Source organism: Arachis hypogaea, chromosome 4 (genome assembly GCF_003086295.3).
Source record: "Arachis hypogaea cultivar Tifrunner chromosome 4, arahy.Tifrunner.gnm2.J5K5, whole genome shotgun sequence".
NCBI classification, from domain to species: Eukaryota; Viridiplantae; Streptophyta; class Magnoliopsida; order Fabales; family Fabaceae; genus Arachis; species Arachis hypogaea.
The window spans coordinates 91,716,611-91,730,712 of NC_092039.1; the positions used below are offsets into that span (position 1 = coordinate 91,716,611).

Genomic DNA, 14,102 nt, shown 5'->3' on the forward strand with positions numbered 1-14,102 from the left:
AAATCTTTTTCAAAAATTACTTTATTTCTTTCCCAACTTTAATTTTCGAAAATCATCAATCAAATTTTCAAAATTTCTTTTTATTATTTTAAAATCTTTTACTTTAATTTCAAAAATTCTTCCCCTCTTCTCACATCCTTCTATTTATGGACTAACACTCCTCCTCAATGCACAATTCGAACTCTATCCCTCTTGATAAGTTCGAATTCTTCTTCTTCTACCTCCTCTTTCTATTCTTATTTTTGGTGCACGAAATTGCAATAACACTTTTTGCAATTCGCACAACTAACCAGCAAGTGCATTGGGTCGTCCAAGTAATACCTTACGTGAGTAAGGGTCGATCCCACGGAGATTATTGGTTTGAAGCAAGCTATGTTTATTTTATTATTCTTAGTCAGGATGTCGATCAAAATTATCAATGGGAGTTATTAGATTGGAAAAGATTAAAAGAGAATAAAATTGTTACTTGTTGTGCAGTAATGGGGAATATGTTGGAGTTTTGGAGATGCTTTGTCCTCTGAATTTCTGCAATGTAATATTCAACTCAATTGTTTGTAAAGCCCGACTACGGCAAGCTGTATGTAGGGTGTCACCATTGTTAGTGGCTACCTCCCATCCTCTCAATGAAAACGGTCCAGATGCTCTGTCATAGCACGGCTAATCAGCTGTTGGTTCTCGATCATGTTGGAATAGGATCCATTGATCCTTTTGCATTTGTCATCACGCCCAACAATCGCGAGTTTGAAGCTCGTCACAGCCATTCAATCCTTGAATCCTACTCGGAATACCACAGACAAGGTTTAGACTTTCCGGATCCTCAAGAGTGGCCGCCATCAATTCTAGCTTATACCATGAAGATTCTGATTAAGGAATCTAAGAGACGCTCATTTAGTCTGATGTAGAACGGAGGTATTTGTCAGGCACACATTCATGAGTTGAGGAAGGTGATGAGTGTCACGGATCATCACCTCCTTCACAATTAAGCGCGAATGAACATCTTAGATAGGAACACACAAACGTTTGAGTGAAATAGAAACAATTGCATTAATCCATTGAGACGCTGCAGAGCTCCTCACCCCCAACAATGGAGTTTAGAGACTCATGCCGTCAAAAAGTATGTAAGTCAGATCTGAAAATGTCATGAGGTACAAGATAAGTCTCCAAAAGTTGTTTAAATAGTAAACTAGTAACCTAGGTTTACAAAATATGAGTAAACTAAGATAACTGGTGCAGAAATCCACTTCTGGGGCCCACTTGGTGTGTGCTGGGGCTGAGACTAAAGCTATCCACGAGCTGAGGCTTTACTTGGAGTTGAACTCCATGTTATAACGTGTTTTGGGCGTTCAACTCCGGATCATGACGTGTTTCTGGCGTTTAACTCCAGACAACAGCATGTACTTGGCGTTCAACACCAAGTTACGTCGTCTATCTTCGCGCAAAGTATGAACTATTATATATTGCTGGAAAGCCCTGGATGTCTACTTTCCAACGCCGTTGAGAGCGCGTCAATTGGACTCGTGTAGCTCCAAAAAATCCATTCCGAGTGCAGGGAGGTCAGGATCCAACAGCATCAGCAGTCCTTTTTCAGCCTAACTCAGATTTTTGCTCAACTCCCTCAATTTCAGCCAGAAAATACCTGAAATCACAGAAAAATACACAAACTCATAGTAAAGTCCAGAAATATGATTTTTGCCTAAAAACTAATAATATTATACTAAAACTAATTAAAACATACTAAAATCTACATGAAATTACCCCCAAAAAGCGTATAAAATATCCGCTCATCACAACACCAAACTTAAACTGTTGCTTGTCCTCAAGCAACTAGATAAATAAAATAGGATGAAAAGAAATTAAGAAGTAATAATATCTTAGAGTTTTAAATGAAGCTCAGATTCTTATTAGATGAGCGGGGCTTGTAGCTTTTTGTTTCTGAATAGTTTTGGCATCTCCCTCTATCCTTTGAAATTCAGAATGATTGGCATCCATAGAAACTCAAAATTCAAATAGTATTATTGATTCTCCTAGTGTAGTATGTTGATTCTTGAACACAGTTACTTTATGAGTCTTAGTCGTGGCCCTAAGCACTTTGTTTTCCAGTATTACCACCGGATACATAAATGCCACAGACACATGACTGGGTGAACCTTTTCAGATTGTAACTCAGCTTTGCTAAAGTCCCCAGTTAGAGGTGTCCAGAGCTCTTAAGCACACTCTTTTTGCCTTGGATCACGATTTTAACAACTCAGTCTCAAGTTTTTCACTTGGACCTGCATGCCACAAGCACATGGTTAGGGACAGCTTGATTTAGCCGCTTAGGCTTGGAACTATTTCCTTAGGCCCTCCTATCCACTGATGCTCAAAGCCTTGGATCCTTTTCACCCTTGCCTTTTGGTTTTAAGGGCTGTTGGCTTTTATTCCCTTTTCTTGATCCAATGATTTCTTGTAAATTTTTTTTCTCTTTTTTTTTTCACTGCTTTTTCTTGCTTCAAGAATCAAATTCATGATTTTTCAGATCATCAATAATATTTTTCGTGTTCCTCATTCTTTCAGGATCCAATATTCATAAAATTCAAGATAAAAATTATGCACTGTTCAAGCATTCATTCAGAGAACAAAAAGTATTGCCACCACATGTAATTAATTATAATTTTTATTATTAAGAACTTGAAAAATATAAATTACTTCTTTATTCTAAAAATCTACTACTTTATTCATGTCTGATGATGATGAGAAAAATAAATTATAACTTAATTGGAAATAAAACCAGAATAGATATGCTAATTACTTCTACTACTACTATATATCTTCTAAGGTAAATTTCTATAATAACACTATCACAGAGTTAAAGCTAAAATTAGAACTCAACAACCTGTGTTTTGAGAAGTAGATGTTCCTCTAGTCTATGGGGTGCTTTTCAAGGATTAATTTCTGGCGCTTCAGCTCCCTTAGATCACGCCCTTGCTCTTCCTGTTCCTTAAGCAGTTTGCAAAGCATGCTACTTTGATTGTTCTGTTCTTCCTTTATTTGGTTCATAGCTTCTTGCAATTTGGAAATAGATGCTTCAATATGTTCCCAATATTCAAATTGAGGAAGTTCTGGGAGGACTTCCTATGCTCTCCTCTTGATTGGATCATCCTGCAGCTGTTGTCTGTCTATTGATATTCTAGTGATTGGCCTTTCAACTGAGATATACTCTGTTATTCCTATCTTCACTCCAGCATCTCTGCAGAGCATAGAAATTAAGCTTGGATAGGCCAATCTGGCGTCCTTGGAATTCTTGTTTGCTATTTTGTATAGTTCACACGAGATCAGTTGATGAACTTCTACTTCTTTTCCCAACATGATGCAGTGAATCATCACTGCTTTTTTAACAGTAACTTCAGAACGATTGCTGGTGGGTAATATGGAACGCCCAATAAAATCCAGCCAGCCTCTGGCTACTGGTTTGAGATCTTCTCTTTTGAGTTGATTTGGGATGCCAGTCGTGCTGGTGGTCCACCTGGCTTCGGGGATGCATATATCCTCTAGATCTTGTCCAGACCTTTATTTACCCTCATCATTCTCCTATTAAAGGAGTCTGGATCATCTTTCAGTTGAGGGAGCTTAAAGATCTCCCTGATTTTGTCAGGATGGGTATGAACAATCTTTCCTCTGACTAAGGTCCGATGGTCATAGAGAGCAGCTCCAATTATTCTTTGCCTGTCTGTCTGCCATAGATTAGCATAGAACTCCTGAACCATGTTCCTTCCCACTTTTGTTTCAGGATTGGCTAGGATTTCCCAGTTCTTGTTTCGAATCTGGTCTTGGATCTCTGGATATTCATCTTCTTTCAGATCAAACTTGACTTCCAGGATCACTGATCTGTGACTCATTATTTTGTAGTAGTGGTCTGAATGTTCTTTAGTTAAGAACTTTCCTTGATTCCAAAGTGGCTTTGGGATATTCTCTTTCTTGCCTCTTGGGTTGGGTTGTTTTCCTTTAGGGGCCATGATCAAAGTGAGAATGTTTTTGTGATAACGGATAAGCACACCAAACTTAGAGGTTTGCTTGTCCTCAAGCAAAAGAAAAGAGAGAAGAGGAATAGGAGGAGAGCAAGTGTGGAATGGTGGATGAAGAGAGGGGTGCCGAAAGTGGATATAAAGGGAGGGGGTGGGTATTCGAAAATAAGAAAAAGATATAAGATAGAAGATATGATTTATAAAAGATAAATATGACAAGAAAAGGATATAATTTAAAAAGATATGAATGATATTTGAAAATAAATTTGAAATTTATAATTTGAAAAAAAAGATTTTAAAAGATAATTAAGTTGGGAAAGAGCTTGGAAAAAGAGTTGGATTGGATTGAAAATTAATTGTCCTTATGGATTAAGATGCATGTAAAATCTTTGAAGTAGGGATTTCAGAAATTAGAGATTTTAGAAATTAGGATTAAAATTTTTGAAATTGAAGGATGATATTTGGAAACATGTTTATGCAAGAAATCATGAATTAAAACATAAAAATTGATGAGCGGATAATTTGTATACTTTTTGGCATTGTTTTTAGTATGTTTTTTATATAATCTAGTTAGTTTTTAGTATATTTTTATTAGTTTTTAGTTAGAATTCACTTTTCTGGACTTTACTATGAGTTTGTGTGTTTTTCTGTGATTTCAGGTATTTTCTGGCTGAAATTGAGGGACCTGAGCAAAAATCTGATTCAGAGACCAAAAAGGACTGCAGATGCTGTTGGATTCTGACCTCCCTGCACTCGAAGCGGATTTTCTGGAGCTACGAAAACCCAATTGGCGCGCTCTCAACGGCGTTGGAAAGTAGACATCCTGGGCTTTCCAGCAATATATGATAGTCCATACTTTGCCCAAGATTTGATGGCCCAAACCGGCGTTCAAAGTCACCTCAAGAAATCCCAGCGTTAAACGCTGGAACTGGCACCCAAATGGGAGTTAAACGCCCAAACTGGCACCAAAGCTGGCGTTTAACTCCAAGAAGAGTCTCTACACGAAATTTGCTTCATTGCTCAGCCCAAGCACACACCAAGTGGGCCCGGAAGAGGATTTTTATGTCATTTACTCATTTCTGTACACCTTAGGCTACTAGTTTCTTATAAGTAGGACCTTTTACTATTGTATTAGGAGCTTTTGATCACTTTTAGATCTTAAGTAGACTTTGGTAGCTATCTTCATTGTATGCTTCTTAGTTCCTTGGGAGGCTGGCCATTCGGCCATGCCTAGACCTTATGCTTATGTATTTTCAACGGTGGAGTTTCTACACACCATAGATTAAGGTGTGGAGCTCTGCTGTACCTCGAGTATTAATGCAATTACTATTGTCCTTCCATTCAATTCCGCTTGTTCTTTATCCAAGATATCACTTGTTCTTCAACTTGATGAAGGTGATGATTGACGCCCATCACCATTCTCACTCATGAACAAAGTGACTGACAACCACTCTTGTTCTACTAGCATTCAAGGCTCTAGTGAATATCTCTTGGATTCCTGATTGCACGATGCATGGTTGATCGCCTGACAACCGAGTGCTCGCCTGACAAACGAGCCAACCATTCCGTGAGATCAGAGTCTTCGTGGTATAGGCAAGAACTGATGGCGGCATTCAAGAGAATCCGGAAGGTCTAACCTTGTCTGTGGTATTCTGAGTAGGATTCAATGACTGAATGACTGTGACGTGCTTCAAACCTGTAACTTACTGGGCGTTAGTGACAGACGCAAAAGAATCACTGGATTCTATTCCAGTAGGGGAGGGAACCACACCGGTGATTGGCAGCACTGTGACAGAGTGTGTGCATTAGCTTTCACTGCGAGGATGGGAGGTAGCTGCTGACAACAGTGAGACCCTACACGAGTTTGCCATGGAAAGGAGGAAGAAGGATTGGATGAAGGCAGTAGGAAAGCAGAGAGACGGAAGGGAAGGCATCTTCATACGCTTATCTGAAGTTCCTACCAATGAATTACATAAGTATCTCTATCTTTACCTTTATGTTATTTTCGTTTATCACCATCATTACCATTTGAGTTTGCCTGACTAAGATTTACAAGATGACCATAGCTTGCTTCAATACTAACAATCTCCGTGGGATCGACCCTTACTCACGTAAGGTTTATTACTTGGACGACCCAGTGCACTTGCTGGTTAGTTGTGCGAAGTTGTGTAATGCCATGGTATTGAGCCACCAAGTTCTTGGAGCCATTACCGGGGATTATGAGAGTTGTTAAAAAGTATAGTTCACAATTTCGCGCACCAAGTTTTTGGCGCCGTTGCCGGGGATTGTTCAAGTTTTGAGCAAGCTTTGGTAACATCAGTGCCAAGATCCGGCAACAACATCAAGTTTTGGTGTTATTGCCCGGGATTGTTTAGGCTGGACAACTGACGGTTCATCTTGTTGCTTAGATTAGGTATTTTTTTTCGAAATTCTTGAAGATGAGTTCTAGAGTTTCATGATGATTTGTTGAAATCTGGCTGGCTGAGAAGCCATGTCTAATCTGATTGGACCGAGGTTTCAACTTATCACCACAAGAGCTTATTGATTTTCATCAATTTTGCTTTTGGAGCAATGATTGCTAAGGCTTGGCTGGCCTCTGGCCATGTCTAGTGTTTTGGACCGAAGCTTTCTTTGAAAACTTGGCTGGCTGAGAAGCCATGTCTAATTCCTGGACCGGAGTCTTAGACTAACATTGCACTGATTCCTGGAATTCTCATTAAGAATTTTGATACCTTTTTCCAATTGATTTTCGAAAAACACAAAAAGAAAAAAAAAATCATAAAATCCAAAAATATTTCTTGTTTGAGTCTAGAGTCTCATCATAAGTTTGGTGTCAACTGCATGCATTCATGTATTTTGGTGATCTTCAAGATGTTCTTGATGATTTACTTGCTCTGGTCTTTGAATTCTATTGACTTGATTGTTTTGTGTGTCTCATATGCATTTACATTTTGTTAGTGTCAATAGTATACAAACTGCTAAGTTTGGTGTCTTGCATGCATTGTTATTTGATTCTTGTTGCATTTTGGTTTGTCCTTATTATTAAAAATCCAAAAATATTTTTAATTTATGTCTTTTCAAGTCAATTATACAAGGAATTGAAGATTCAGAACATACAGCAGAGGAATTGTACAGAAAAAGCTGGGCGTTCAAAACGCCCAGTGAAAAAGGACAGACTGGCGTTTAAACGCCAGCCAGGGTACCTGGTTGGGCGTTTAACGCCCAAAAAGGTAGCATTTTGGGCGTTAAACGCCAGAATGTATACCATTCTGGGCGTTTAACGCCAGGATGGCTAAGGGAGGAAGATTTTGTTTTCAAATCAGATTTTTTCTAAGTTTTCAAAATCTTTTCAAAATCAAATCTTTTTCAAATCAAATTTTCAATCAAATCTTATTCAAAATCAATTTCATTCTATTTTTAAAGATACTTACTATCAATTAATGGTTTGATTCAACATTTCAAGTATGCTGCCTTTTCTGTTGAGAAAGGTTTAATGATTGAATCATATCTTTTCTTGTTAGTCAAGTTTTTAATTTTCAAATCAAATCTTTTTCAAATTGTTTTCAAAACATATCTTTTAAAAATGTTTTCAAATCATATCTTCTCAATCACATTTTTTTTAATCAATCATATCTTTTTAATCACATCTTTTTCAAATTAAGCTTTCAATCAAACCTTTTTGATTTCCAATTTCAAAATTTTTTTCAAAAATCACTTTATTTTTTTTTCCACTTTCATTTTCGAAAATTAAGTATTGTTTTTCAAAATTGTTTTCAAATTTTCTACTTAATTTTCGAAAATCACTTTCCTCCTTCTCATATCCTTCTATTTATGGACTAACACTATCCTTTAATGTAAAACTCGAACTCCATTCTCTTTGATAAGTTCGAATTTTACACTTCTGTCTTCTACTCTTCTTTTCCTCTGACACCTAAAGGAATCTCTATACTGTGACATAGAGGATTCCACATTTTCTTGTTCCATTCTCTTTCTTATGAGCAGGAGCAAAGACAAAGGCATTCTTGTTGAGGCTGATCCTGAACCTGAAAGGACCTTGAAAAGAAAGCTAAGAGAAGCCAAGGCACAACTCTCTTTAGAGCACTTGGACGAATTCTTCAAGGAAGAAGAACAAATGGTAGCCGCAAACAACAACAATGCCAACAATGCAAGGAAGGTGCTTGGTGACTTTACTGCACCTACTCCCGACTTCTATGGGAGAAGCATCTCTATCCCTGCCATTGGAGCAAACAACTTTGAGCTTAAGCCTCAATTAGTTTCTCTAATGCAACAGAATTGCAAGTTCCATGGACTTCCAATGGAAGATCCTCATCAGTTTTTAGCTGAATTCTTGCAAATCCGTGACACAGTCAAGACTAATGGGGTAGACCCTGAGGTCTATAGACTGATGCTATTCCCTTTTGCTGTAAGAGACAGGGCTAGAACATGGTTGGACTCTCAACCTAAAGAAAGCCTGGACTCTTGGGAAAAGCTAGTCAATGCCTTCTTGGCAAAGTTCTTTCCACCTCAAAAATTGAGTAAGCTTAGAGTGGAAGTCCAAACCTTCAGACAGAAGGAAGGAGAATCCCTCTATGAAGCTTGGGAAAGATACAAACAATTGATCAGAAAGTGTCCCACTGATATGCTTTCTGAATGGAGCATCATAGGTATTTTCTATGATGGTCTCTCTGAACTGTCCAAGATGTCTTTGGATAGCTCTTCTGGAGGATCTCTTCATTTGAAGAAGACGCCTACTGAAGCTCAAGAACTGATTGAAATGGTTGCAAATAACCAATTCATGTACACCTCTGAAAGGAATCCTGTGAACAATGGGACTAGTCAGAAGAAAGGAGTTCTTGAGATTGACACTCTGAATGCCATATTAGCTCAGAACAAAATATTGACTCAACAAGTCAATATGATTTCTCAAAGTCTGTCTGGAATGCAAAATGCACCAAGCAGTACTAAAGAAGCTTCATCTGAGGAAGAAGCTTATGCTCCTGAGAACCCTTCAATGGAAGAGGTGAATTACATGGGAGAACCCTATGGAAACACCTATAACCCTTCATGGAGGAATCATCCAAATCTTTCATGGAAGGATCAACAGAGACCTCAACAAGGTTTCAATAACAATAATGGTGGGAGGAACAGGTTTAGCAACAGCAAGCCTTTCCCATCATCTTCTCAGCAACAGACAGAGAGTTCTAAGCAGAGTACCTCTGACTTAGCAACCATGGTCTCTGATCTAATCAAAACCACTCAAAGTTTCATGACTGAAACTAGGTCCTCCATTAGGAATTTGGAAGGACAAGTGGGTCAGCTGAGCAAGAAAATTACTGAACTTCCTCCAAGCACTCTCCCAAGCAATACTGAAGAAAATCCAAAAGGAGAATGCAAGGCCCTCAATATGGCCGAATTCTGGGAGGAAGAAGAGGCAGTGAACGCCACTGAGGAAGACCTCAATGGACGTCCACTGACCTCCACTGAGTTCCCCAATGAGGAACCTTGGGAATCTGAGGCTCAAACTGAGACCATAGAGATTCCATTAGACTTACTTCTGCCTTTCATGAGCTCTGATGAGTATTCATCCTCTGAAGAGGATGAGTATGTCACTGAAGAGCAAGTTGCTAAATACCTTGGAGCAATCATGAAGCTAAATGACAAGTTATTTGGAAATGAGACTTGGGAGGATGAACCCCCTCTGCTCACCAAAGAACTGGATAACTTGTCTAGGCAGCAATTGCCTCAAAAGAGACAGGATCCTGGGAAGTTTTCCATACCTTGTACCATAGGCACCATGACCTTCAAGAAGGCCTTGTGTGACTTAGGGTCAAGTGTGAACCTCATGCCCCTCTCTGTAATGGAGAAATTAGGGATCTTTGAGGTACAAGCTGCAAAAATCTCACTAGAGATGGCAGACAACTCAAGAAAACAAGCTTATGGACTTGTAGAGGATGTTTTGGTGAAGATTGAAGACCATTACATCCCTGCTGATTTCATAGTCCTAGAGACTGGGAAGTGCATGGATGAATCCATCATCCTTGGCAGACCCTTCCTAGCCACAGCAAAGGCTGTGATTGATGTTGATAGAGGAGAGTTGATTATTCAAGTGAATGAAGAATCCTTGGTGTTTAAGGCCCAAGGATATCCCTCTGTCATCATGGAGAGGAAGCATGAAGAGCTTCTCTCAAAACAGAGCCAAACTGAGCCCCCACAGTCAAACTCTAAGTTTGGTGTTGGGAGGCCACAACCAAACTCTAAGTTTGGTGTTGAAGCCCCACATTCAAACTCTAAGTTTGGTGTTGGGAGGTTCTAACACGGTTCTAAGCAATTCTGAGGCTCCATGAGAGTCCTCTGTCAAGCTAATGACATTAAAGAAGCGCTTGTTGGGAGGCAACCCAATGTTTTATAATTAATTATTTTTTTTTGTTCTATCTTTTTTGTAGGTTGATGATCATAAGAAGTCACAAAAACAATGAAAAAAGCAAAAACAGAATGAAAAACAGGAAGAAAAACAGCACACCCTGGAGGAAGATGCTGCTGGCGTTTAAACGCCAGTCAGCCTAGCAGTTGGGCGTTTAACGCCCAGTCTGGCACCCTTCTGGGCGTTTAACGCCAGAAAGGGGCACCAGACTGGCGTTAAACGCCAGTAAAGGGCAAGAACCTGGCGTTAAACGCCAGGAATGGGCACCAGCCCGGCGTTTAACGCCAGAAATGGCTCAAAACGTGGATTTTGATGCCATTTGGTGCAAGGATGCCTTTTCCTTGACACTACAGGATCTGTGGACCCCACAGGACCCTACCATCACTCTCTCTCTTCTTCCCCCATTCACCAATCACCTCAACACCTCTTCCCCAAAAACCCCTCACCTATCAAATCCTACCCTTCTCTTCACCACTCACATCCATCCTTCATAAATCCCCACCAACCTCACCCTTCAAATTCAAACCACTTTCCCTCCCAAACCCACCCATAATGGCCGAACCATTCACCCCCCTCTCTCCTATATATACCCCTCTTCAACCCTTCATTTTCACACAACCTAAACACCACTTCTCCCCCTCTTTGGCCGAATTCACCACCATCTCCCTCTTCCTCATTTCTTCTTCTTCTACTCTCTTCTTTCTTCTTTTGCTCGAGGACGAGCAAACATTTTAAGTTTGGTGTGGTAAAAGCGTTGCTTTTTCGTTTTTCCATAACCATTATGGCATCCAAGGCCGGAGAAACCTCTAAAAAGAGGAAAGGGAAGGCAAAGGCTTCCACCTCCGAGTCATGGGAGATGGATAGATTCCTCTCAAGGGTGCATCAAGACCATTTCTATGAAGTTGTGGCCTTGAAGAAGGTGATCCCCGAGGTACCCTTTTCACTCAAAAAGGGTGAATATCCGGAGATCCGCCATGAGATCCGAAGAAGAGGTTGGGAAGTTCTTACCAACCCCATTCAACAAGTCGGAATCTTGATGGTTCAAGAGTTCTATGCCAATGCATGGATCACCAAGAACCATGACCAAAGTGTGAACCCGAATCCAAAGAATTATCTTACTATGGTTCGGGGGAAATACTTGGATTTTAGTCCAGAGAGTGTGAGGGTGGCGTTCAACTTGCCTATGATGCAAGGAGATGAACATCCTTACACTAGAAGGGTCAACTTTGATCAAAGGTTGGACCAAGTCCTCACAGTCATATGTGAAGAGGGCGCACAATGGAAGCAAGATTCAAGAGGAAAGCCGGTCCAATTGAGAAGGCATGACCTCAAGCCCGTGGCTAGAGGATGGTTAGAGTTCATACAACGCTCAATCATTCCCACTAGCAACCGGTCCGAAGTTACCCTAGACCGGGCCATCATGATCCATGGCATCATGATTGGAGAAGAAATAGAGGTTCATGAGGTTATAGCCCAAGAACTCTATAAAGTGGCGGACAAGACCTCCACCTTGGCAAGGTTAGCCTTCCCTCATCTCATTTGTCACCTCTGTTATTCAGTTGGAGTTGACATAGAGGATGACATCCCCATTGATGAGGACAAACCCATCACCAAGAAAAGGATGGAGTACACAAGAGATCCCACTCATCATGAGATCCCTGAGATTCCTCAAGGGATGAACTTTCCTCCACAAAACTATTGGGAGCAACTAAACACCTCCCTAGGAGAGTTGAGTTCCAATATGGGACAATTAAGGGTGGAGCACCAAGAACACTCCATCATCCTTCATGAGATTAGAGAAGATCAAAGAATCATGAGGGAGGAGCAACAAAGACAAGGAAGAGACATTGAGGAGCTCAAGCACTCCATAGGATCTTCAAGAGCAAGAAAGAGCCGCCATCACTAAGGTGGACCCGTTCTTTGATTTCCTTGTTATTTGTTCTTCTGTTTTTCGAATTTTATGCTTATGTTTATCCATGTTTGTGTCTTATGATCATTAGTGTCTTAGTGTCTATGCCTTAAAGTTATGAATGTCCTATGAATCCATCACCTTTCTTAAATAAAAATGTGCTTAATTGAAAAAGGAAGAATTGCATGAATTTTGAATTTTATAACAGTTTAATTATTTTGATGTGGTAGCAATATTTTTGTTCTCTGAATGTATGTGTAAACAGTGCATATATATCTTGAAGTTGTGGTTCATGAATGTTGGCTCTTGAAAGAATGATGAAAAAGGAGACATGTTACTGAGGATCTGAAAAATCAATAAAATGATTCTTGAAGCAAGAAAAAGCATTTTCAAAAAAAAAACCGAAAAAAAAGAGAAAAAAAGGAAACGAGAAAAAAAAAATATATTAGAAATAAGAGTTGTGATCCAAGGCAAATAAGAGTGTGCTTAAGAACCCTGGACACCTCTAATTGGGGACTTTAGCAAAGCTGAGTCACAATCTGAAAAGGTTCACCCAATTATGTGTCTGTGGCATGTATGTATCCGGTGGTAATACTGGAAGACAGAGTGCTTTGGGCCACAGCCAAGACTCAATAAATAGCTATGTTCAAGAATCATCATATCTTACTAAGAGAATCATTGGCACTATCTGGACTCTGAGTTCCTAAATAAGCCAATCATTCTGAATTTCAAGGGATAGATTGAGATGCCAAAACTGTTCAGAGGCAAAAAGTTAAAAACCCCGCTCATCTAATTAATACTGATCTTCACAGATGTTTTTGGAATTCATTGCATATTCTCTTCTTTTTGTCTTATTTGATTTTCAGTTGCTTGGGGACAAGCAACAATTTAAGTTTGGTGTTGTGATGAGCGGATAATTTGTATACTTTTTGGCATTGTTTTTAGTATGTTTTTGATATAATCTAGTTAGTTTTTAGTATATTTTTATTAGTTTTTAGTTAGAATTCACTTTTCTGGACTTTACTATGAGTTTGTGTGTTTTTCTGTGATTTCAGGTATTTTCTGGCTGAAATTGAGGGACCTGAGCAAAAATCTGATTTAGAGACCAAAAAGGACTGCAGATGCTGTTGGATTCTGACCTCCCTGCACTCGAAGCGGATTATCTGGAGCTACAGAAGCCCAATTGGCGCGCTCTCAACGGCGTTGGAAAGTAGACATCCTGGGCTTTCCAGCAATATATGATAGTCCATACTTTGCCCAAGATTTGATGGCCCAAACCGGCGTTCAAAGTCACCTCAAGAAATCCCAGCGTTAAACGCTGGAACTGGCACCCAAATGGGAGTTAAACGCCCAAACTGGCACCAAAGCTGGCGTTTAACTCCAAGAAGAGTCTCTACACGAAATTTGCTTCATTGCTCAGCCCAAGCACACACCAAGTGGGCCCGGAAGAGGATTTTTATGTCATTTACTCATTTCTGTACACCTTAGGCTACTAGTTTCTTATAAGTAGGACCTTTTACTATTGTATTAGGAGCTTTTGATCACTTTTAGATCTTAAGTAGACTTTGGTAGCTATCTTCATTGTATGCTATCTTAGTTCCTTGGGAGGCTGGCCATTCGGCCATGCCTAGACCTTATGCTTATGTATTTTCAACGGTGGAGTTTCTACACACCATAGATTAAGGTGTGGAGCTCTGCTGTACCTCGAGTATTAATGCAATTACTATTGTCCTTCCATTCAATTCCGCTTGTTCTTTATCCAAGATATCAC

The 14,102-nt window shown here is 39.7% G+C and overlaps 1 non-coding gene across 1 annotated transcript; it reads right to left on the reverse strand.

Moving 5' to 3' along the window:
* Positions 1 to 8,538: 8,538 nt before the first annotated feature.
* On the reverse strand, positions 8,539 to 8,646 carry LOC112798996 (small nucleolar RNA R71). Its single transcript, XR_003200587.1, has one exon. It is a non-coding gene; the product is annotated as a small nucleolar RNA R71 (small nucleolar RNA).
* Between the last annotated feature and the right edge of the window lie 5,456 nt (positions 8,647 to 14,102).